This window comes from Sander vitreus, chromosome 4 (genome assembly GCF_031162955.1).
Source record: "Sander vitreus isolate 19-12246 chromosome 4, sanVit1, whole genome shotgun sequence".
Taxonomy (NCBI): Eukaryota; Metazoa; Chordata; class Actinopteri; order Perciformes; family Percidae; genus Sander; species Sander vitreus.
In genome coordinates this window covers 5,277,433-5,299,967 of record NC_135858.1, presented here as the reverse complement: position 1 = coordinate 5,299,967, position 22,535 = coordinate 5,277,433, and positions in this window count along the sequence as shown.

Sequence of the window (22,535 nt, the reverse complement as noted above, 5' to 3'; positions counted from 1 at the left end):
ATGGAGAATGTTTTGAAAAAGCAATTTAATACAGTAAGACAATCAGGAAAGAAAATATACTGCTACATTAAAACTGCTCAGATTTACTAAAAAGATAACAACAAAACAACAAAAACATAGGGAGAATTGAATAAAAGTGGTTACAGACTGTGTTCTGCCCACAACTGGGGTGAACTGTGATGAGGGTGAATACAGAAACATGAAATTATATTTAAAGCAACTCTTCAGGTGCTGAGGGTGATAGGAGTGGGTGGATTCTGTGATTAATGTTGTGGTGAGAGGGGACAGAAAGGGGAAATTTCAAAACAATTTCAATAAGTCATCGACAGGCATTAAAACCAGCTGTGAGTTATGCATCCCCCGGCTCATGCACAGCTTCACTCATCCTCCTCTTAGTCCCGTAGTAGTGGTGTCCTCTGTAGGACAGGAACACCTGATTAATGTGTAGCTGAAATTAACAGCTCTCTTAGTCAAAGAGCTAATAATAAAAACCATCACATCTTCAGCTGAAGGTATTATATCTCTTGCTTGGGGGCAAGTATGTTATTAGCGTAGAACCCATCAATATACAGGATTTGTATTGTACTGTGAGATAACAGTTGACGCTTTCTGTTTCTGAGTTATCGCTTTTGTTTTACGTTTATTTCATTTCTTATTACGCAACATATTAACATAATCCCAAAATGTACATACAATTAGATAAATCAGCCATTATGAACCAAGTGAGCAACATTTCAACACCTTTCAGAGGCAGAGAGAGCAGCATTAATTAAAATACACTTAATTATGTCGGGCTTAGCTTCACTTTAACTGCTGCTATGAGTAATAGTAGACAGATAATGAATAAACCCCTCAAAGCACTTTACCTCTCAGAGCCCCTCTTATCAGGAAACGAGGCCCCAGATCTGTATGTAGCAACCTGTTGACGTGGCCTTGTCACAGCAGGAGATGGAGTCATTTGGTTTCACACTGTATGCGCCATTAGAGGGGGCAACCTGCATGAAATCAAACAGTGTGAAATAGAAGAATAGCAGGAGGCAGACCTCCTTCGCTACAGCTAGGCCAAAAATTGCACATAGCCAACTTCGCTCAGGTGCCAGTGGTGCTGTAGCTGCCTCTGACAAATCTGAAGAGTGAGGGCAGTGTTGTGGAAAGATGTGGCGACGTGAAAACAAACGACCATTTGGCTTCGGACACATCTGCTGTGTAAGTAGTAATCAGTGGAGGCCACTAGCTATAATGGGTCCAAGTGCAAGGTTTTTTATGGCATTGCAACATTTGTTACAGGCCTCAAGCATGAGTTACCTGTAAAGAGATGATGTGTCCTGTTTCATACAGGAAGAAGAGAGGGGAGACGTCAGTTGTTTTCAATCAGCAGACTGTTTCTGTTCTTTATTAAACACAACTCATCTCCTTTTCTCATTCATATGAACGTCCCATTTCTATGTCAAATTTCACATTCAGGTATGAGGAGGGTTCACACTTACTGTAAACAGCTGAGATAGCTAACATCTCACAGCTTCTGAATATACAGATCTGTTGTTCAGTTTAACAGTAATACTCAAATCAAGTAAAGGCTTTATGTGTATTACAACTCACATTCAGTTAAAGCTACTTTGACCAGCTTACAGTATATTCTTATTCAGTAGATTTTAAACTGTTATTAAGTCAGCCTGTTAATCTATCTACCATTTTACTGCATACATAAACTAAATATTAACAACAGTACATACATTATATAAACACCTTTGGCCATTTAACCTTATGAAAATGTAATTGCAACCCATTTTATTGCATTACTGTGGTGCACTGACCTGAATGAGTGTCCATAAACATTCAAATAACTATATGCCAGTCATGGAACTCAATCTACCACAATTTAGCTTGTTGTATTTCACACAAACCTAAGCTAAACAGTTGTGTTGAGGCACAGATGTCATGGAGCCACAGTGACAGTAAAAAATAAGTGACAGTAACAGCACCATTTTGCCTCACCTGGTTTCTAACCTGACCAGACGTGCTTTTCTACATCAAAGAACAGCAGAAAGGTTTTAAACGTTCCTAGAAATTAGTTGCGATTGAACAACACACACTACTAACCTGTTTTGTACAGGAAAAGGAAGAGACAGGAGACGCCAGCTGTGTTCATTCAGCAGGCTGTGGAAGAGGAGGAATGCTGTTGAGTGAGAGGCTAACTGGAGAATCAGCCTGGAGGACACAAGAGACTGTCGAATGGTTTGACTGAGTTTCTCCATCTCATCATCAGAGCAGAGGATATCCCCTAGTTGTCCATCACATCATGATTACTGAAGAAAAGTGAATAAGAAATAGAGAGAACATGGCTCTGCTATAGAGCAAAATGGGCTCAACCTGATGTAACTGGGCATATAGATGAACATTTCCAGTGGCGATAAGGAGATAAGTGAAGCCTAAAGAGCCCCATTAGAGGGGAATCTCAGTGTGAAATAGAACAGTAAAGTGTCTTATTATCCCAATGCATATGAAGTATTGAACATCTTTATCATTTACACATTTATTCCAAGCTAAATCCCACTGTACATGCAGCATGACCAAGTCACATTATTGTAGTCACAATCTCTGCACACTAAATTTATTTAAAACCAAAATCCATATTTTAGAAGGGAAAAAAATATAATGTTACATCATCTGCATGGTCGGGCTTGTTGGAAATACACTTATTGCTTTCTTGCAAGAGTTAAATGAGGTCGATCCCACTCTTATGTATGTGCACTAAATATAAGTCTACAGCTAGCAGACAATTAGCTTAGCTTAGCATAAAAGACAACAGGGAGAAACGGCTAGGCTTGGTCTGTCCAAGGGTACCTTCCAGCATCTAAAATTCTTACTAATGAACATGGTATATTTAGCTTGTTTAATCTGTACAAAAAGTGTAAATCGGCATGTTATAGTTTACAGGTTGTTATATGATTATTTCTTGGCAAATGGGCATATTTTGTTGCCTTTCGTCAGATCCATGCTAGTTGTTTCCCTCTGTTGCCAGCATTTGTGCTAAGCTAACTGGCATCTGCTTGTAGCTTCACATTTACCGTACAGATATGAGAACACTATCAGTCTTTTCATCTAACTCTCTGCTATAAAGCGAATAAGCATATTTGCAAAATGATGATCCACCCCTTTAAGAAAAAATGTGGTTTGTTTATTAATGTTGGCCATTTGTTATGTGATTTGGTGTTTTGTTTGCCATGTAATAACTTGTATAATGTTTTGTGCAGAGCTCCTCCTGGCTGTAATATTGTGGCAACAACTTTCATACAATATTGGAGGCAGAATAAATATTCTTTACGAGGCGTATATGAGGCAGATGAAAAAAGGATTTTTTTTCAGTTTTTACAGAACGCCTTTTCATCCAAACTCAATTCCTCCCAATAATGACCAAGTTCATACTATCATGACTGCAACATCATATTCATCAGATGAGCATCAGTCAGCCAGTTCATCGTTGCAGTGAGTCGAACAGAGGAGGGAGAGAAAAACAATAATGTTTCTGAGCTCTAAATTGTGTTTGCTGATAGCGCTACTGCTTGGCTGCCTGTTGATGGATATTACTTTCCATGCCGTTCCCCAGGCCGCCATGTGAAGCAGTGCCTTTTGAAATGAGCGATTGTGTGATGCTCCTCTTAAACTAGTTCAGCATGGCATCATTTATCATCAGCGGCACAGCCAACGGGGAGCAGCAGCGTCCCCATGTCTGCCAGTCACAATGGGGTTACAGAGAGAATTGCTGTCTGCAAACTCACAATGCTGCGCTTTGCACTGGACCACTGAGATAGCACTACTTTTACATTTCAAATACATCTGAAACAACTGAACCACAGTGGTAGCTATTTTAGGAGCTATTTGAAAAGTACTGACACCCTGCATCTATCCTGTATTACGGTAACACTAAAGATTTGCCAAAGAAATGGAGAACATTACAACAGCAACGTATCATCTATGCAAAAACTGGGACTAGAACATCTAGAAAGGGGCTGTACTCGATATTCAGAACATTAATATGGTCCCAAACAAATATTTTTAGGATATAATGGAGGAATGGCATCCTGAGCAGAGAATGAAGTCACACTCCCTCTGTGTGTGTGTGTGTGTGTGTGTGTGTGTGTGTGTGTGTGTGTGTGTGTGTGTGTGTGTGTGTGTGTGTGTGTGTGTGTGTGTGTGTTGTAATCTGAGCTTCTCTGTTCTTTGTTTTGATAGCCGGTCCAGCCGCATGTGCATGTTAGCGCATGTGAGTACCTTGTGCTTCGGAATCTGACGCAGAGGGCACGGTGTGTGAGAGACTTGTGAAGGCAATCCCAGTCCACTTTTTTCTGAATATCAAGAACAGCCCCTTTAAAAACATGAATTGCTGTTTTATACATTATTACTTACTGTTATTTCCCAGTAATGTGAATATATATATATATATATATATATTGAAGTGTGTGTGTGTGTGTGTGTGTGTGTGTGTGTGTGTGTGTGTGTGTGTGTGTGTGTGTGTGTGTGTGTGCTTAGACAGAAAACATGTTTTTAGCAGTTAATTTAAGGCTGGCTTTGGATCGGCTGTTATTGGGAAGCATTACCCACAGTGTAAAGGGCAAAGCTGACCTCAGCATTTTCCAGGCACATCTGAATTTCTAATTTCCAAAAACATTTTTCAAGTCACTTTTCAACACATAATTGTCTCTGAATTTAATGGACTCAACCTGAAGTGCTTCCAAAGTGCAGCTGCTGCAAAGACCACTTTCTGCGTGCTGTATACATGGAGCTACAGCTTTGTGGGTAGATAGAGAGCTGTTGTTAGCCATGAGAGACTGGCAAAAAACCTACATAAAACTGGCTGCCCTTTTAATGTGCTGCACTTTCAGAGTAGTTAAAAAGGAACATCCACGGTGTGTGTAAGAGTAGGCTACAAAAGACTTAAAGCCTGGTTACACCAGCATTTAGATTTCATTTCAGTGGAATTGCTGTGACTAGTAAACCACCTTCACAGTTCTGACCTCTGTAAGAACAGAGAGCCTGAGAGAAAGAAAAATGGTTTACAGGCTGGAGTCCATGGTACAAAAATGCCTCCTCATTAAATGTGTGAAGTTATTGTCCTGTTCTCAAAATCCCCTCTACGGGAAAACAACAACTAACTTCAACCAAGCAAGCTACATGCTAAAAAGTTTTGAAGAAAATTTGGATCGTGCAATAGGGCAGGTCTGCTTTGTTCTTTGGAACTGATTGTAAAGATTTATAAAAAATATGTTTACAGCATTTACTATCTAACTGGGACGTTTTGGGATTGCTATGGACGAAGTACACACAGTGATACACCGGTAAGAGCAAATTACGTTTAACCATGTAACTTGCTAATTTAAATACCTCACGTTACTGTATTATGTGAATGGTTAACTTTATTTATTATTGTATGATGAGTTTTCTTTTGCAGGGTGCAAATGTTCTACCAAAACAAGTTCCTTTCCGAGACGTCGCTGCATCCAGAGCTTAGAGTTGCCAAAGACAATTGTGATTGGTTTAAATAAATGCAAACAACCCAGAGTGTTTTTTTCTCCTATCCTAGAATGTATCTGTGGTGTAGCCAGAAAGTACTCCACAGCACTGTGGAGATAGGTCTGGCAATGCAAAACTAGCTGTTTTTAAACCCTAAATTATTAATTGTGTTAAAAAAATAGGTTTAGGTAGCCTACACACATAAACATTTGAACATTGTTATGTAAATTGCCCACACTGTATAGTGCATGTTATTTTCTAGGGTGAGAAAATAAAGCTTCCATTTTAAAATAACTGGTATTTAATTTATGATGCATTTACTGGTATTTCCATTTATGAGCCACTGAAAAATAAGCTTGTGCAAATAAACAGGGCCACAGTTTTATTTTAGCAGCATAATGCTTTTTGTTTGTTATAAAAAAGACAAGTTGCTGGCACAGTCCTAGCTTGAGTGCCTTCAGCTTCAGTCATTAGGCACAGATAATCATGATTTAAGGTTTAAAAAATTGTAATTGATGTCTGACTCACCCTGTGTGCCTTGGATGAAATCTCTCCACATGTTGACTCCGTCACTGGCTTGTAAGACCATCTAGGACATGTTTTTTTTTTCTTTTTTATAGATTTATGACTCAAATTTTTGAAGCTCAGTAATCTTGGAGCCAAAACTCTTTTTTGTTTTACTATTTCTCAAACAGATTAAAGTGGCCATATTATGCTCATTTTCAGGTTCATAATTGTAATTTGAGGTTGTACCAGAACAGGTTTACATGGTTTAATTTTCAAAAAACACCATATTTTTGTTGTACTGCACATTGCTGCAGCGCCTCTTTTCACCCTGTGTTCAGATCTCTGTTTTAGCTACAGAGTGAGACATCTCAACTTCTGTAACGTCTTGTCGCACATGCGCAGTAGCTAGCTAAGGATTACATGAGCTAGCTAACTGTTTCTCCAACTTCAGCCTGTACAAGGCAGGATTAGCCGGGAGACTTCTTCTAAACGAGGGCGCACTTCCAACTTTGCGTGGAATACCTGCAGAACAGGGACAAGTAAGTAGTTCTATACAATTTATTTTGTAGATTAGGGTGAATTTGTGTGTGTTGTAGCAGTGTTTTGCCATTGAGAACGAGCTAGCATGCTAGCGCTAGCATGCTAGCGCTAGCATGCTAACGGTTAGCCCCCTAGCCCCCTCGTTTCGGTTAGTTACGTAGAAAGCCGTGCAGATTTTGACCAGCTCACCCGGAGACTGAAGGCAGGACACATTCAGAAACCCGTATGGATGTTTTTTTTCAAAGTTTGTATGCGTGTGGGAGCACCAGAGACACAAAATAACACCCCAAATCCCAGAAAAAGTGATTTTTTTCATAATATGGGCACTTTAAGTGGAAGAAAAATTATGATTATTTGAAATTCCAAGTAAGCCCTTTTTACATATACTTTATTGCCAACACTTATTTAAAGAATGTTTTTTCTTCTGTAATATAATTCATAATTATATGTAAAATAATATAAATTTGACATAATAAATTAATTATGTGATGGCAGTGGATTGCCTAAATGTCTCAAGCAACCCTATGTTTTTCATAGTGTGTACACACTGTACTGAGGTGCAAAAACTGACTTTTAATTACATGAATATATTATATATATATATATATATATATTTATTTATTTATTACTTGGATAGGGGTGCTGTTCGGCTTTTCACAAGTTTAGACAGCTAGCTAACGCAACATTAGCGCAACAGCGTTAGCTTAGACAGCTAGGTAAATATTACGACTGCCTTTGGAGTTTCCTGTATCTGCGTCCACGTTGTCAACTTAAGACATGTGGCGTTAGTGCTCCTTTTGTACCATAATTGTATTGAATGAAATGTTAAGCTTCGCTCCTATGAGATGGGTGGATTTTTGTTACGTTACACACAAAGCTAACTGGCTATAGTTAACCTGTACATATGCTAGCGGAATTAGCTAACGTTGCGTAGCCAGCCAGCAGCTTCAGCAGAAGTTTCGGCGAGCTAAACACGACAGCTAACACATCCACAAGCATCTCTATTTCAAACATCACTGCAGGTTGACTGCTTTTAGCAGCAGAGGTTGATTGTGGGCGACAATACTGTCGTGGTTAGCTCACCGAAACTACTGCCGATTGCCGAAGTTGCTGGCTGGTTACGCAACGTTAGCTAATTCCGCTAGCATACATACAGGCTAACTATAGCCAGTTAGCTTTGTATGTAACAAAAACCCACCCATCTCGTAGGAGCGAAGCTTAACATTTCATTCAATAAAATGATGGTATAAAAGGAGCACTAACGCAACATGTCTTATGTTGACAACGTGGATGCAGATATAGGAAACTCCGAAGCCAGTCGTAATATTTACCTAGCTAGCAGTCTAGGCTAACGCTGTTGCGCTAACGTTAGCAAACATCGGCGTAGCTAGCTGTCTAAATTTGTGAAAAGCCGAACAGCATCCCCGTCCAAGCTGTGTTTCACTTTCCCTCCAATATTATTATACACAAAATAAAGACACATGGACTCGGTCGAGACCAAAAGCTATATTTTGCAACACCAGTGGCACAGACCGAGACCATAAACAGTGAACAGAGACGGGGCTTTCGTCTGTCGTCTCCCCAACGTGAAGTAATGCAATGCATTGTGGGGGGAAAGAGAATCATTGCAAACCGCTGTAAAATAGTACTACTTTTTCGTATTTTATTCCGTTTTGTGATATCCATTGTATTTGATGTTGTTGGGTAACAGTTTAAATGTTTACTACCAACAAGCAAATTGTGCAAATTCATTAGAAAATAAACCCTGCAACATGGGCTTTAAACTATATACGAAAAATGTCTTCTTTTTCTGGATGTGCAGTACAAAACAATGTCTGTGAGATGTAAAAGCAGCAAGAATGGGGCAATGCCATCTCTACCTTCCTGTAAAATTATTTACAGCTTAGCCTGAATGTATGTGGCCCGCTAATTTTCAGAATGTGATTGTTGTTCGCGCTAAAATATAGAAAACTTGGATTTTTTTTCTTACCACTGCTCTGCATTTTTACTTGCTTTAGATGTGGTGTGAATTCTGACCAAGATACCCCAAAACAAGTATAGCTTGGCATTGATTCTTGTGGGCAGGTACAATGATAAATAGCTCCAGCCCTCAAAGGTCATTTACAGCCGTTCATTATAATTTGCCAGCTATTTTGCATGAGCAAAATAAAATTAAAGATTAAATGTTCTTTTCTCCTTTACTCTGGGAGAAAATGCCCCTAAAATTATATGCAAACAAACACACTCAGGGGTTATATGTTTGAACATTCAATGTAATTGACAAACTATACTGCAGAGCCACAGATAAAACTTTTATAAGATGTTTAACTGTGTTATGCCATACTGCATTTTCATTTCACTGCGGCTTCAAATTTCATTACATCAAGTCTGAAGTTCAACTACTTATAAGGGCCATCATCTGACAGCTGTGAAGAAAACAATTATACACACTCTACATAGTGAGGCCACTGATATTTCAGAGCCATGGTCTGGGCCATAGATTCTAACTTGCACAAACCTCGGTCAGAAAAAGGATCAAGGATCACTAGACTTACATATTCAACTAAACCCTTCTGCTCTTGCACTCTCTAGGGGATGGAGAGGGGAGATGGAGCATGCATTTTGGCCATTTTGCTGACAAGGGACATAGCATCCCCCCCTCATCCCCCATCAAATCACCTGCTTCATATAGCGTAGTAAAACTATGACATTTGAAACAACTGCAAACTACATACTTGAACAAGCTATCAACTTTAACAAAAGCCAGTCTACGTAGGCAGGTTGTAAGCCGGTTTTTTGGTGTCCAGGGGGACTGAGTTCCAAAGTCTGGGAGTTACAACCTCAAAAGAGCGATTGCCTTTGATGGTCTTTAAGTCTGGAGTGTGATACACGAAACAAGACCTGGTCAGATGACCTCAGTGACCTACTGGCGAGATACACCACCGTAGTAAGTCAGTATTGTGAGAAGGAATCAGACCATGCTGCTATAGTGATAACAAGGACTTTGCCGTTGTTGAATTTAATGGTGAGACAGTGTAAGAATATCAATCTGTGGGATCGTAAATGTATTTGCGGAAACTATTTGTGAAGCGTGACACTGCCACCATTTGCGATCTCTGTTTAAGCAGTGCTTGCTTTTGTGAGACAAGCCCTGGAACGAAGCCTCGCAGTAGCCCGACCACTCCAGAGATGACCTGCAGAGTCAAGTAAACAGAGCTGCAACTTAATATAAGCATAAGTGATCATGTTCTCATTTGGAGTGACAATGAGCTTCATGATATTCCTCAGCTGTTAAAAACATAAGCAAATAATAAATTATAATTTCACTGTGCTGCTAGTAATAAACATGATATTCTAGTAAAGACAGTGAGTCAGTATGTGGGACGTGTGGTTGATATTAAGCAGAACAGTGACATACGTAATCTGCTGGACTCCAACAGAGAGAGACCTCTGGCTCTCAACTCTGTTTAATCACCTCTCTAAGGGATACACAGCTCTACTGAGCCAGTTTAGCTGCAGGTGTGACACACACACACACACACACACACACACACACAAACTTTGAACTAAACTACACTGCGGTCAACAACAAAAAAAGTGAACCTGACAACTTGAGTTCACCATTACACTTAGGTGGTATATTCTGAAATTAAGGCACATAGGCTCTTACATGGACGAATGAGTGATTGACAGTCATTAGCATTGTTTTTGGAGTTGTGTTGTCATGCCCACCTCCAATATTCACTCTCTTTTCACTCTCTACCAACTCCTGAGGAGAGTATCTGGCTCTTTAGCTGCTAAATGCACCACTGTGTTCACAAGCAGGAGGTGTATGAGAGGGGTGAGAGAATCAGAACTTCAGATCTTCAGCCATCTTTCTTCACCCCTTCACCACCTAGAATCCATCTAGACTCCATCGGGGGAATTCCTGTTCAGCTCATGGCATCAACACCCCCTTAAAATAATGAAGTCATGGGGTCTAATCGCCAAATACTCCTATCTAATCTTCAACCTTCCTATTTTGCATGATGCCAAATAAATAAATAAAATTTCTCTTTAAGACTTTTTTTCAATTAAGCGAGACACCACATGCTAAAACTTAGTTTTTTCATGCACTGGTCTATTCTTTCAAACTAGTGGAACGAAATCATCCAAAATACACATTTAGGGGTTTATTTCACTAAACTTTGTCTGTTTGTGTAGATTTCTCCTAAATTCACCACCAGTTATCATTAAATAATGATTGCATGTCTACAGTGAGTGTGAAATTCAAGTTCCATTATGCAAAACATAAAAAACACTTTCCCACACAGATTTAAAAACACAGTCAGCATCCTCAGCCTAAATTACGAGATCTCTACTTTTTTGTGTATCTTGTGTGTTCGTCCATGTTCTTGTTAGAGAGAGCGAGTGACTTAGAGAATCTCTGCAGGTGGCGGAGCTGTTTGGGGACAATGAGCGATGGTGTGTTTTGGGACCATCTTTAATTCAGATGTCTCGTGGTTCTGTGGTGGAGAGAAAACCAGAGTCTTAAGATTCAAGATTGATGCTCAAGTGGGAGGCATGCACAGCCAGTGTGAGTCACACAGCTGAGGCATCATGCAACAAAACAAGCGGTAGAGCTGCAGTTCCATTGTCATGCTATATCGATCAACTGGGCTGTCTGGTTTAGTTGTTTTATTCATAAATCACATGAAATGTGCTCAGTAAATTCAATGGCAACCTGCTCATTTTATTATAAGATATCTTGTGTTTAAAGTTGACATTTTGAACTTATTGTTGGTGATAGAGGAAATCAGGGGTTACCAAAACCAAGCAAGAATCTCATTCAAAAATTCAGTGGGTGGGTAAGTGGACACTTACCAACATGGTGTCTTGTATTCAGGTCTTCTAGCTGAAGTCTGGCCATCATCCAGCATTCCCTAACAGTCAAAACAAAGACATCCTTCAGAGGATAAAGGGAAGTGTAAGGAGTGGTATGAATGAGGCGGGACTACAGGTGCTTGAATTAATTGTATGTACAGCATTTCCCATGTTCCCCCTCAGAGACAGCACACCTCAGAGAATCAAACACAAATGAAGCGCATAAGAAACACAAATCAGAATAAAACGTTTAGTCTTGTTTGCTAAACAGATTTCTGCCAGCGTCACATATATTCACATTTTGGCAATCCCATTTAAATCCTGCTTTTTCCATGTCCATTTAAAAACTATTGTAAAAATGGATTGAACAATAATACAAGGGATATTGTGCCTATTTTAATCCTGAAACACTTCCAAAGCCATCATAAACTGATGTTTTTCTACTGATTTGTTTCAAGAGATTACTGGTTAATCACTTTACCAAGCACTATGAGGCCCTTATTTTTAATACAGTTTAAGATTCTCTTATGCTGCTGTTTTCTTTGATTTGTCATTGTGCCTATACTAACTACCCAGTTATTCTCTTTTATTTGAAGTAAACCACTGTTGCTGTTGTTGCAAAGATAAAATCTTCCATAAATTGGAATCATTACAATGATAAATTCATGCTATATGATATAAATATGAAGCCACTCATGATGGTTATTATATAGTAGAGGAAAAGGAGTAGGAATAAATAAGCTTCCGCTTCTTCCTATTCCTTTTCGGAAATGTTAAATTCATATTTTGTTTGTTCTCTTAGTTGTTTTTTTTTTATTATTTTTTACATGTTCGAAATAAAGCATTTATTCAGTAATGCTAGGATATCTTTTGTAGTAATATTCATTTATATAAAGATATAATGGATTCATGATTGCCTATTTTGAATCCGTAATTGTACATATATATATATACACACTCACTGGCCACTTTATAATGTACACCTTGCTAGTACCAGGTTGGACTCGCCTTAATTCTTCATGGCAGAGATTAAACAAGATGCTGGAAACATTCCTCAGAGATTTTGGTCCATATTGACATGATAGCATCACACAGTTGCCACAGATTTGTCGGCTGCACATCAATGATGTGAATCTCCCATTTCACCACATCCCAAAGGTGATCTATTGGATTGAAATGTGGTGACTATGGAGGCCATTTGATTAGTAAACTCATCATGCTCAAGAAACCAGTTTAAGATGATTTGAGCTTTTCACATGGCGCGCTATCCTTCTGGAAGTAGCCATTAGAAGATGGGTACACTGTGGTCATAAAGGGATGGACATGGTCAGCAACAATACTCAGGCAGGTTGTGGCGTTTAAATGAGTTGTTGTAACGAGTGGTTATGTGAGTACTGTTGCCTTTCTTTAAGCTCAAACCAGGGCCGTTTCTAGCTTTTGGCGGGCCCTATGCAAGATGCTGTTTGGGGGCCCCTATTTTCTCAAACTACAATTAGGGGGATTCAAATCTTCAAGATGATCCGAGGAGATGCATCAATCTGTTACACTTTAGAAGGAGAACAGGTTAGATTCTTAAAAAAACACTCTCAAATTCAAATTAAACATCTCAAGTTGACCCAAGCAATTTAAACCTACAGAAAATGATAATAAAAAGTTAACAATGAGGCTCCTCTACGTCAATAACAGGTTTATTTTAAAATGTTTCGAACAAAGAAGGCTACTTGCTAGTGGCTACAAATGAAGATAGGTAATTTTATTTAAATATATTTATATAAATATATTAAAGTGCTCATATTATGCTTTTGGTTTTTTCCCTTTCCTTTATTGTGTTATATATCTTTTTTGTGCATGTTATAGGTTTACAAAGTGAAAAAGCCCAAAGTCCACCCCAAAGGGACTTACCATCTCCAACAGAAATCACTGTTCACAAACTGCTCCAAACAGCTCTATTGTAGTCCAGCCTTTACTTCAAAGACAAACGTGCGTCAATTTGTAACACACGTTATAATGCTCGACTAGCTGCTAGCGTGGCACGTCCTCATACTCTGCTTCTTAATGGCTGGTAGTCCTTACCTAGGTACTGCGCATGTGGACCTCCCAACAAAGATGGAACAGAAGTGTGATGCCTCACTCTGTAGCTAAAACAGAGAGCTCAACACACAGGGTGAAAAGAGGAGCTGCAGCAATGTGCAGTATAACAAATATATGGTGTTTTTTGAAAATTAAACCATGTAAACCTATTCTGGTACAACCTCTAAATACAATTATGAACCTGAAAATTTGCATAATATGAGCACTTTAAGGCTGAACTTGCAGCTTAGGGGCCCCCTGGTGGCTGTGGGGGCCCTATGCATCCGCATAGTCCGTCTATAGAAGAAATGGCTCTGGATGAAACCGGTCTGGCCATTCTCATCTGACTTCTGCCATCAACAAGGCATTTTCACCCAGAGAACTGCCGCTCACTGTATATTCTTTTTTTTTTTTTTAGGTTTAAGACCTATAGTGGGGACATTTTGCAGACCTAATGATTTAAGGTATAGTTTGGATATAGGGAATAGCTGTGGTGGATTGTCTTTATTACTAGAGAAATGCCAGTCTGGATCCACCTTTTTTTTGTAGTTAAACTTCTCGGTCCTCAGTACACTCACTCTCACATTCCATATGTTAGGATCGACTGTGATGGCAACACAAACTTCCCTTAGCAAACCAATTTACTCCTGCCACCAGCACTCTTCATAGTTGCCTTGGAAACGAAACTTGTGAAGCCTTTCTGTTTAGTGAAAGTGAAGTAATTGATGCATTATATGCTAATCAGAAATAACAGTGTGGGTAGGATGATGTGGATGTTCACACAGTTGGCATACCAAGCAGATGCAGATGAGTGTAAAGCTGTCTGTTTCCTGGGCAGACCTTTGATGATGAATGCCAGGCGCAGCTCTGCTGATGGAAACGTCTGCTTCCTGTTCAGCAGACCAGCAAAGACAGTCAATAGAATATTGAAATTATTATTTCAGAGAATGGGAAAAAAATATATAAAGTATTAGAGGTGGAAAATGGTAGTGCAATAAACAGCAGTGACTGTTCAAAAGGAACCATTTCATCCAACTGGAATTTCTCAGATGCTGCTGTGGTCATCACTGATCTTCCCAGAGCAGGTAGAATGTCTCTATTTATGCTGGACAATGAAACAGTCCGCAGAAATTATAACTTGAATTGGTTGTGAAACTGAATAAGGACTTAATAGAGAAACATATTCACATGCTGGAAAATCTATTAAATACAGTAAAATGGATCACTTTTATGTCCCCATGTGGTCATAACTATGGTTTAGATGGCTAAAAAGATGATGCCTTTTTTCATTGTTTCTCTTTGTTGTTTTCACCTATTCCTAAAAGGTTGCCCCTAATGAGCATGGCTCCATATGAATAAAAAGAAAATACAGCAGAGCCTCAAAATACAGTAGCAATGGTTTTGGCTCCTGACAGTTGATAGGTAGAAAAAAAAATGAAAATGGAATAAAACTGAAGTGCAGTATTGTGAATTATTTAGTGCAGGGGCCGTAGCATAGATCTGACTACTTGCTCATTTATGAAGATTAACAGATGTGGCAAATCACTCTGTTGTCAATCTTTTACAGTTCAGAGCTGAAGAACTATGAATAAATCAGATTTCATATCTCCAATGGGAACTATTCTTTATGAGTCTTTTCTTCTCTTCCCTGCACAGTATGTCTCAAAATAAAAAAGGATGCATTTGTCATCCAACCCGACTAAGTTGCATTTTTTTTCTGTGGTCTTATCTTACTCATTTAAATTCTGCCCTGCCAGCAACTTCTGAATCAGTCTTTACCTACAGGAGGAGAAACATTTGTGCAATTTCTATATACAGCTGCACATAATAAGAAAAAGATGACGCTGCTGGGCAGGAGATAAGTGTGACCTGTACGACACTGAGAGGCTACTAGCCACAGATTTTGTAGGATAGACAATGTTTCTTCAAACTCAGCATCTATGCTGAGTACCTTTGCTGTCACGATAAGAGTCCCGAACCTAACTGAGGAGCACTCAGCGCCAACTAAGGTGCTTTCACACGGACATTAATCTGCCACTGTCCACAGCCTTGATTGGGCGCAGATATATTAGAGAATGAGAACTTTACTGTGCCACCAGTTCACCTCTCTCTTTTTCTCCCATCTCTCACTCCATCTCCAAGCCACTGTTTAGACAGGAAGCAGTGTGCTCAGAGAAGCTGTTTGGGGCGGCCTCTAGTTCACCCAGTAAGCGCGTGCGCCCCATGTAGGCTGAGTCCTTTGCAGCGGCGCGGGTTCGGATCTGACTTGCTGCCCTTTGCTGCGTGTCATCTCCCATCTCTCTCCCCCTTTCCTGTCTATCCACTATCTAATAAAGGGAAAAGCCCCAAAAAAAGAATCTTAAAAAAAGAGAAGCTGTTATCTTGTTAAATGGTACTGAGGAGGAAATGGATAACAGTCAACCTTGATCATTTTAAATCCTCTACCTCAGACAACAGACTGAATTACCGGGAATGATTTGCCTTAAAGGCTATGCTGCTTTATTACTTAGCACTGTCATGCCTTATACAGCTTTAACATTTAGACAACATCAAATTCAAAAACTCAAAAGAGTCCATAGCCCTGCTAGTGTCTGTGTGAGGTTAAATGCTAACATCAGCATGTTAACATTGACAATGCTAATTTGTTTAGCAAGTATAATGTTTACCATGTTCACCATCTTAGTTTAACCTGTTAGCATGCTAATGTTTGCTAATTAGAACTTAACACAAAGTACAGCTGAGGTTGAGGATGTCATTAGTTTTGAAGGTATTTGGTCGTAAACCAAAGTATTGGACGGATGTCAATTTTGAACTGATGATCCTGCTGGAGGAAAAGTTAAGGGATCACCAATTCATTACATTTTTCATCATGAGGAGACACTGATTATCTGTAGCAGATTTCAAGTCAATCCATCCAATAGTTTTAGTAATCTCTCGCTTTGCCAGACCATCCTCCAAAGCGCTGCGGAGGATGGTCTGGCTAGTCCACACAGCATTCTGGGATGGGAGAAAAACGTGCTCTGGTTTATTGGCATTTCTTCAAACCAATCACAATCATCATGGGTGGCGCTAAGCGCCGGACAGAGCCATGGTGCCGTTGCAAAATAGCCTCGGGAAGGAATTTGTTTTGGTGGAACGTGTACGTTCAAAAGTTGTTTTAATCTGTCTGGATTTACCCTGCAGAGATCTGAGGAGCAGTTAACCATAGTCCTTATAAAATTCCAACACAAAGAAAGCGTAAGGTAACGGATATCTGACCAAAAAGGACATACGGTGGAATTTTGGAGGCAACGGAGCAATCCCGGAAGTGGAACGTCGTGGATATAGACTATAGTAATAGTGATAGATATTTCACTCTGAACCACAAATGTTCACCTCAGGGTGGCGCTAGAAAAAGAGTCATGAATTACTGAAGTCAGTAGGCTGACCAAACAATTGTCAAACATATCTTTAAAACACCTCAGCTTCTATTGCAATTGAACGTATATTCAGTGGGACATTTTGCATTAAAATGGAAGGACGAGGGAATGTTTGACAGTGTCTTGTTTGACCAGTAAAAGTCAAACACCCAGAGCACACTAATTTGGTTACTTGAAGGCTCGGGTCTACTACCTCGAAGGTGATGTGGACATTATGAGCAAACATTCATTTTCATTCATTGTATCATTCATTTTACGTAATTGCCAGTTCATGATTTCAAATTTAAGAAAAACATTTGCAGAGATGTAGGCCTGTTGAATAGAATCTGAATCATATTTATTACCAACGTTAAGTTTTCACTTGCAAGGAGCTTGCCTTGGTGTATTTGGTGCATACAATAAACATATTGAAAATACACAATAGGGCAAGGTTCTGCTACAGTCACGAACATAAATACAGAATTACAAGAATAAGTATGTAAAAGAAGACACTGTAACAAAATAACAATCATTCACAATATAACTGTTTTAGAAAAGGAATGAGGGAAGGCTGTACGGTTTAGTGCAGGTGTGCCAAAATATTGATCAGGGGATGTGATAAAACTTCCAGTCACCACTGTGGAGTCCATCTGTTTCCTGGGCTCCATTATTGAAGGGTGATTAAAGACTTGATTTAAAGTGCAAGTATGGTGACATCTTTGACACAAAATGTCAAAGAGACGCAGTGTGTCAAACACAGCTACTGATTGGAGAAGACAACCACGGAGTAAAAACAGCCTTTTCACACTGTTCGACACAAGCACAGATTGCCTGGTTATTAAAACTAATGAGCAATTACCCCACTAATGAACGTCTATTAATGTCTGTTTTCTCAATGCTCTCCAACTGAATCCGTATTTCTACTTATTTAATCAATCTGAATAAACATGACACTTGTTTTTAGTTCCTTAATCTTTAAATTGTGTTTACTGTGAGCCACAGAGAATGTGCTTTTGCATTCTGCACATCCAAGACAATAACTCACAATCTCCGAGCTCCTCCTGAAAGACATGCAGTGTACACAGACAAACATATTTTTGCATAATCAAAACCTGGCAACCATTATTGGTTCAGTTTATTTTATATTCATAAATACTTAATTTGTATGCGGCTTCTATTATGAACCTTTCTGTTCATATTTCTGCCATATAAAATGTATTATAATTTACCCTTTGGAAAGAGAAGAGTTGCACTCTGCGTGAACTGACGGCTTGTTTCCAATTTAATCTGATATCCCCTACCATGCACGTGAAAGACCCTTCAACACAGGACAGTAATGACTTAACAGGGTGTGTTCACAGAGAGAAATCTCTAACAATATAATCGATTATTCACCCACTCTCTCAGCCCTGAACAACTATGATACAGCAGAGGATCTGCATGTGTGCATTGCTTTGATAATGGAATTCAACACTGTAATCAATAAACGGTGAGGTAAACTTAAGGTTATTGTGTTTTTTTATAAACTAAAGCATTGTTGTGTGGGTATTAACATTTTGAATTACAAGTTTATAGATTTGCAGTCATTTTCTCTCCAACAGAGCTGAGCATAATGTAACCTCAGCAGAGCTTATTGACGAACCTGTGTGGTGATTCATCGTTAAAGAAAACCATCACACCAAAATGACTGCACCTTCCCACAGAACTGCATTTTCGTAAACGTGAAAACATGCTCGTGCGTGTGCATGGAGACTGGACTCACCTGAAGAATGTGGCTGTTCAAAAAGAACTCTACTACCACCTGTAGCTTGAAACCTGTAACAACATCCATTATATGAACATAAATTATAATATTTTCTTTCCTATTGTCCTCTTAGAAAACGGCTAAATGATTGCCACTCACTGAGCCACATAGGAAACTTGAAAAAGTTTGATCTGGGTAGCACTCTTCGCAGCAGTTGTGCATGAGATAATGATCAGCATACAACAGTCTTTGTGTCGGAGAAAAGCTACTAATTCTGCATGTGCATTTCATTTTATGTTACCATTTGCCTCTGTGTTATTGTATTTGTAGATGGGTCTGTGTAGCTATTTTTCAATACTTTCAGGCTCCGAGTGCTGGAGCAGCCAGTCACAGATATGAGGAGGCATCTGAGGAATCATAACAGAATAAAGTGAAGCACCATTTGCAATATTAATGTGGTAATTATGCAAATTAGATACCAGCTTTCATCACTCACAAAATAGCGATCTTTATGTTCATTGTTCAGACTTCTTCTTTCTTGTTCATGATGTTGATAATGCTGGAAGCTATAATGTCTGTACGCTTGACTGAAAAGCTTGTACTCGCTTATCTAGTATCTGAACATCTTTTTCCACAGAAGTAATCTGTGTCATAGTTCATGCTGACAGATCAAAAAACTAATTTCTGCTGTCATGCTTTAATTCATATACTATGCTGATGGCACGCAGGAGTTAAGCTATCTAAAGACAAAGTGTTGTCTCTTGTGCTGTGAAACACACACAGATAATATCTGTGTATCAGGTGTTTTTACACTAGTGTAATTCTTGAGGTTCCATAAATTCAAATTATAAAACTTTGCCATACAAAGATCACAGCAAACATGCCCTGTGTTGCAGAAGTCATCCTGACGTTTATGTGGACCAATGCTGCACCCTAGTGTCAGAAATGGAATAAGAAGAAATTAAATGCAAGTCACCGTTGGTTACCACTAGAGGCTCCTGTTAATAATATAATATAATGCAAAACTTGAGTGATCTTTAAATTGACCCTCCACAGGGAGGTCAGAGGACAGGTCAGATACAGATTACTGAAATATTAACAGGAGGAGATAATAATTGCAAATGAAGCCATCTTGGGGAGCTGGCAGTGGGCAACCTTTTCTGACCTTTAAAATCAGCTACAGAGCAGCACTCCTGGAGCTTTAGTGTTTTTTGTCATGGGTGTTCATCAGGGCAGATGTTTCCAATGAATCACCATGGCTCCTCTGGTTAATGTACAGTCCCTTAAACCACTGGTTCTTCTTCACAGTTTTTCAAGGACAACATCAAGTGAGGTGTAAATTGGCCGATGGTTTGTTTGCTACAAGCGTAATTGAGGTCAAGAATTTGAAAATGGCTGCTCTCAGCACTGTGTCACCCTGCTGATTAAAGTAGAAATGACAAGAAATGTGAGGCTGCAAAGGAAGATGACTACAGAACCTGTTTAAATGTGTTTTACAAATCTGAGATCAAACTATGAACAACATACTCCTCATATTTTGTATGTCTTGTGCCAGATTAAACACTAAACTACAAGTGAAATCAGAGATTTAAAGGGTGACTCCAACAATTCAAGAAAGTCTGGTAACTCGCAAAATTGAAGATGCCAAGATTTCCGATTTCCTCCCCTGAAAAATAATTTGTGCAATCAGCAATTGACCCTTCGCTAAGCCATTCCCGAAAACCGCCACAGGCCAATCGTGGCTTAGCAACCGTAACTAGGCGCGGGAGGTCTGTCAAGCTTTCGAGCGAGGGAAACATGCCGAAGCCTTGTGCGTATGGATTGTGAAAATCTGATACCCGGTATCCTAAAAGTTTGGACGGGGTGGTGGAATTTTTTTCCCTTCCCGAAACCTAAAACCCAAGGGGAGAAATGCTGAGCGTGGATCAAGCAGTGTGGGAGGCCCCATTCACAACTAAATGTCGACAGGATTAACAAAAACACCTACGTTAGCTCCAAGGCAAGAACACGCTAGCTAACTTAGCACAGCATTGCTTGGAAATAATGACAGTTCTTTGTTCATAATGCATATATTTGAAGGTAAAATAAGATGATTAAAGGCAAGACGGAGGCTCACTGACATACTTTAAAATATATTTCAGCATTTTGTTAATCGCTAAAAATATAAGCAGGAGAATGTTATCATTGCAAAGTGGTCAGGCTAATGTATTGTGTTTATTCCACAAGACTTATGGATAAGCGGTTTGATTTATAATTATTCGATTATTTTCAAATTTCACTTACCCTGCTGTACATGAACATAGCTCAATGTGTGTGTTTCCTATTTGAATGGTCAGCGTATGAGGCGGCTGCTGCTTGCGCTGGGACCTATAGGCTTTAGCTTCAATTTTTATGAAATTATTCTCTAATCGGTTGCATATTACGTTATCGAGGTTATCCCTCGAATGCATACTGCAGTCCCTTTTGTCTTGCTCTCACAGATATTTCACCTGTTCGCCAAAAATTACTAATTATCTTCTTGGCAATGTCTGACACCGGTGCATATGTACTGTAATAGACGTGCCAGGCACGAAAGCTTGTCAGGTGTAGCAACAGTAACTAAGGAGGGCGGGGCTTAGCGAAGGGTCAATTACGACCCATATTTACGTTTTATTTGTTAGGCGGCGCCGCCCTCTAGTGGCCGTAGGTAGCAAAGCAGGGAGTATTAGAGCACCAGAGTCGGCATAAGGAAGTAGGGTGGGGTGGTGGGCCAAACAAACACAGGAATTTTACCCAGGAGACTGGGTTTTAACTTTGCGGAACAAATGGAACTGCGTCACATGCGTAACCAGAAGTGAAGTAACAAATGTACTGATTTTAACCCACGATCTTTTTCTAAACTTAACTCAGTAGTTTTGTTGCCTTAATCTAACCAAACTGTGACCGTTTCACAACATTAACAACATGTTTCAAACCGCAACCGTTACGTTTAGATATGAAGACAGAAAACGCTCATGTGGGTCATATTTCCTACTACCGCTAGGGGCACTAATTTATTAAAAGTTCCTGTGGGACATATTAAGGGTAGGAATAAACAACCTATATTGTCGTATGATTTAGAGGACTAAACTCCAAAAACACCACAGCCTACTGCAGGCTTTCTGTTATATATTTTCTAGTCCGAAGCCCAAGTCAAGATATCCCTGATGATGTCATCAGGGTAATTTTGTCAGACTTCAGACAAGCTACAGAGGCCATTATCCAACTGTTTTCACAGGCCGAGTAGTACTCCCTGTGACCTGTAAACTCACTTAAATGTGTGGCCCTTTAAGTATATTTTAGTACATGTCTTATTTTCTACATTAATCAAATAAAAATGTTTTTATTTCAAATATTAAAAAAAGTATTTTTCTTGTCTCATGGTTAGTATGTAAATCTAATTTAAATAATTTGTGATTTAACCACACATCTTTGAGAAGGCAATTCATTCATTATTTATAAAATTATTAATCAATTAATAATTAATTATTTGGAGACATTTCTAATTTGTCACTTTTTTGTGCAACTGCTCATTTTCCATTCTTTGTTGACACACTCATTCATCACAGAGAACTTGCGGTTTGGACTAGATGCTGCCTTCAGACAATAACCACTCACTGTACTGTACGTGTCTGTCTCCAGTTTTCCACTGCACTAAGCAATGAGGATGGAAACGTTACCAAGGGAACCAGCCAGAGCCACGGAGTGTACGTTCCTATTAGAAGACACCGATAATTACTGACTGGAAATAACTGAAAGTCACAGTGACCCACAGTGAGTCATTCAAGTAGTTGAATTACTTTCTTGCCATTTTTTGTGTAGTTAACTACAGAAACTACAAACCGTTTTCAGCCATACAATGACATTTTTATTTTACCATTGCT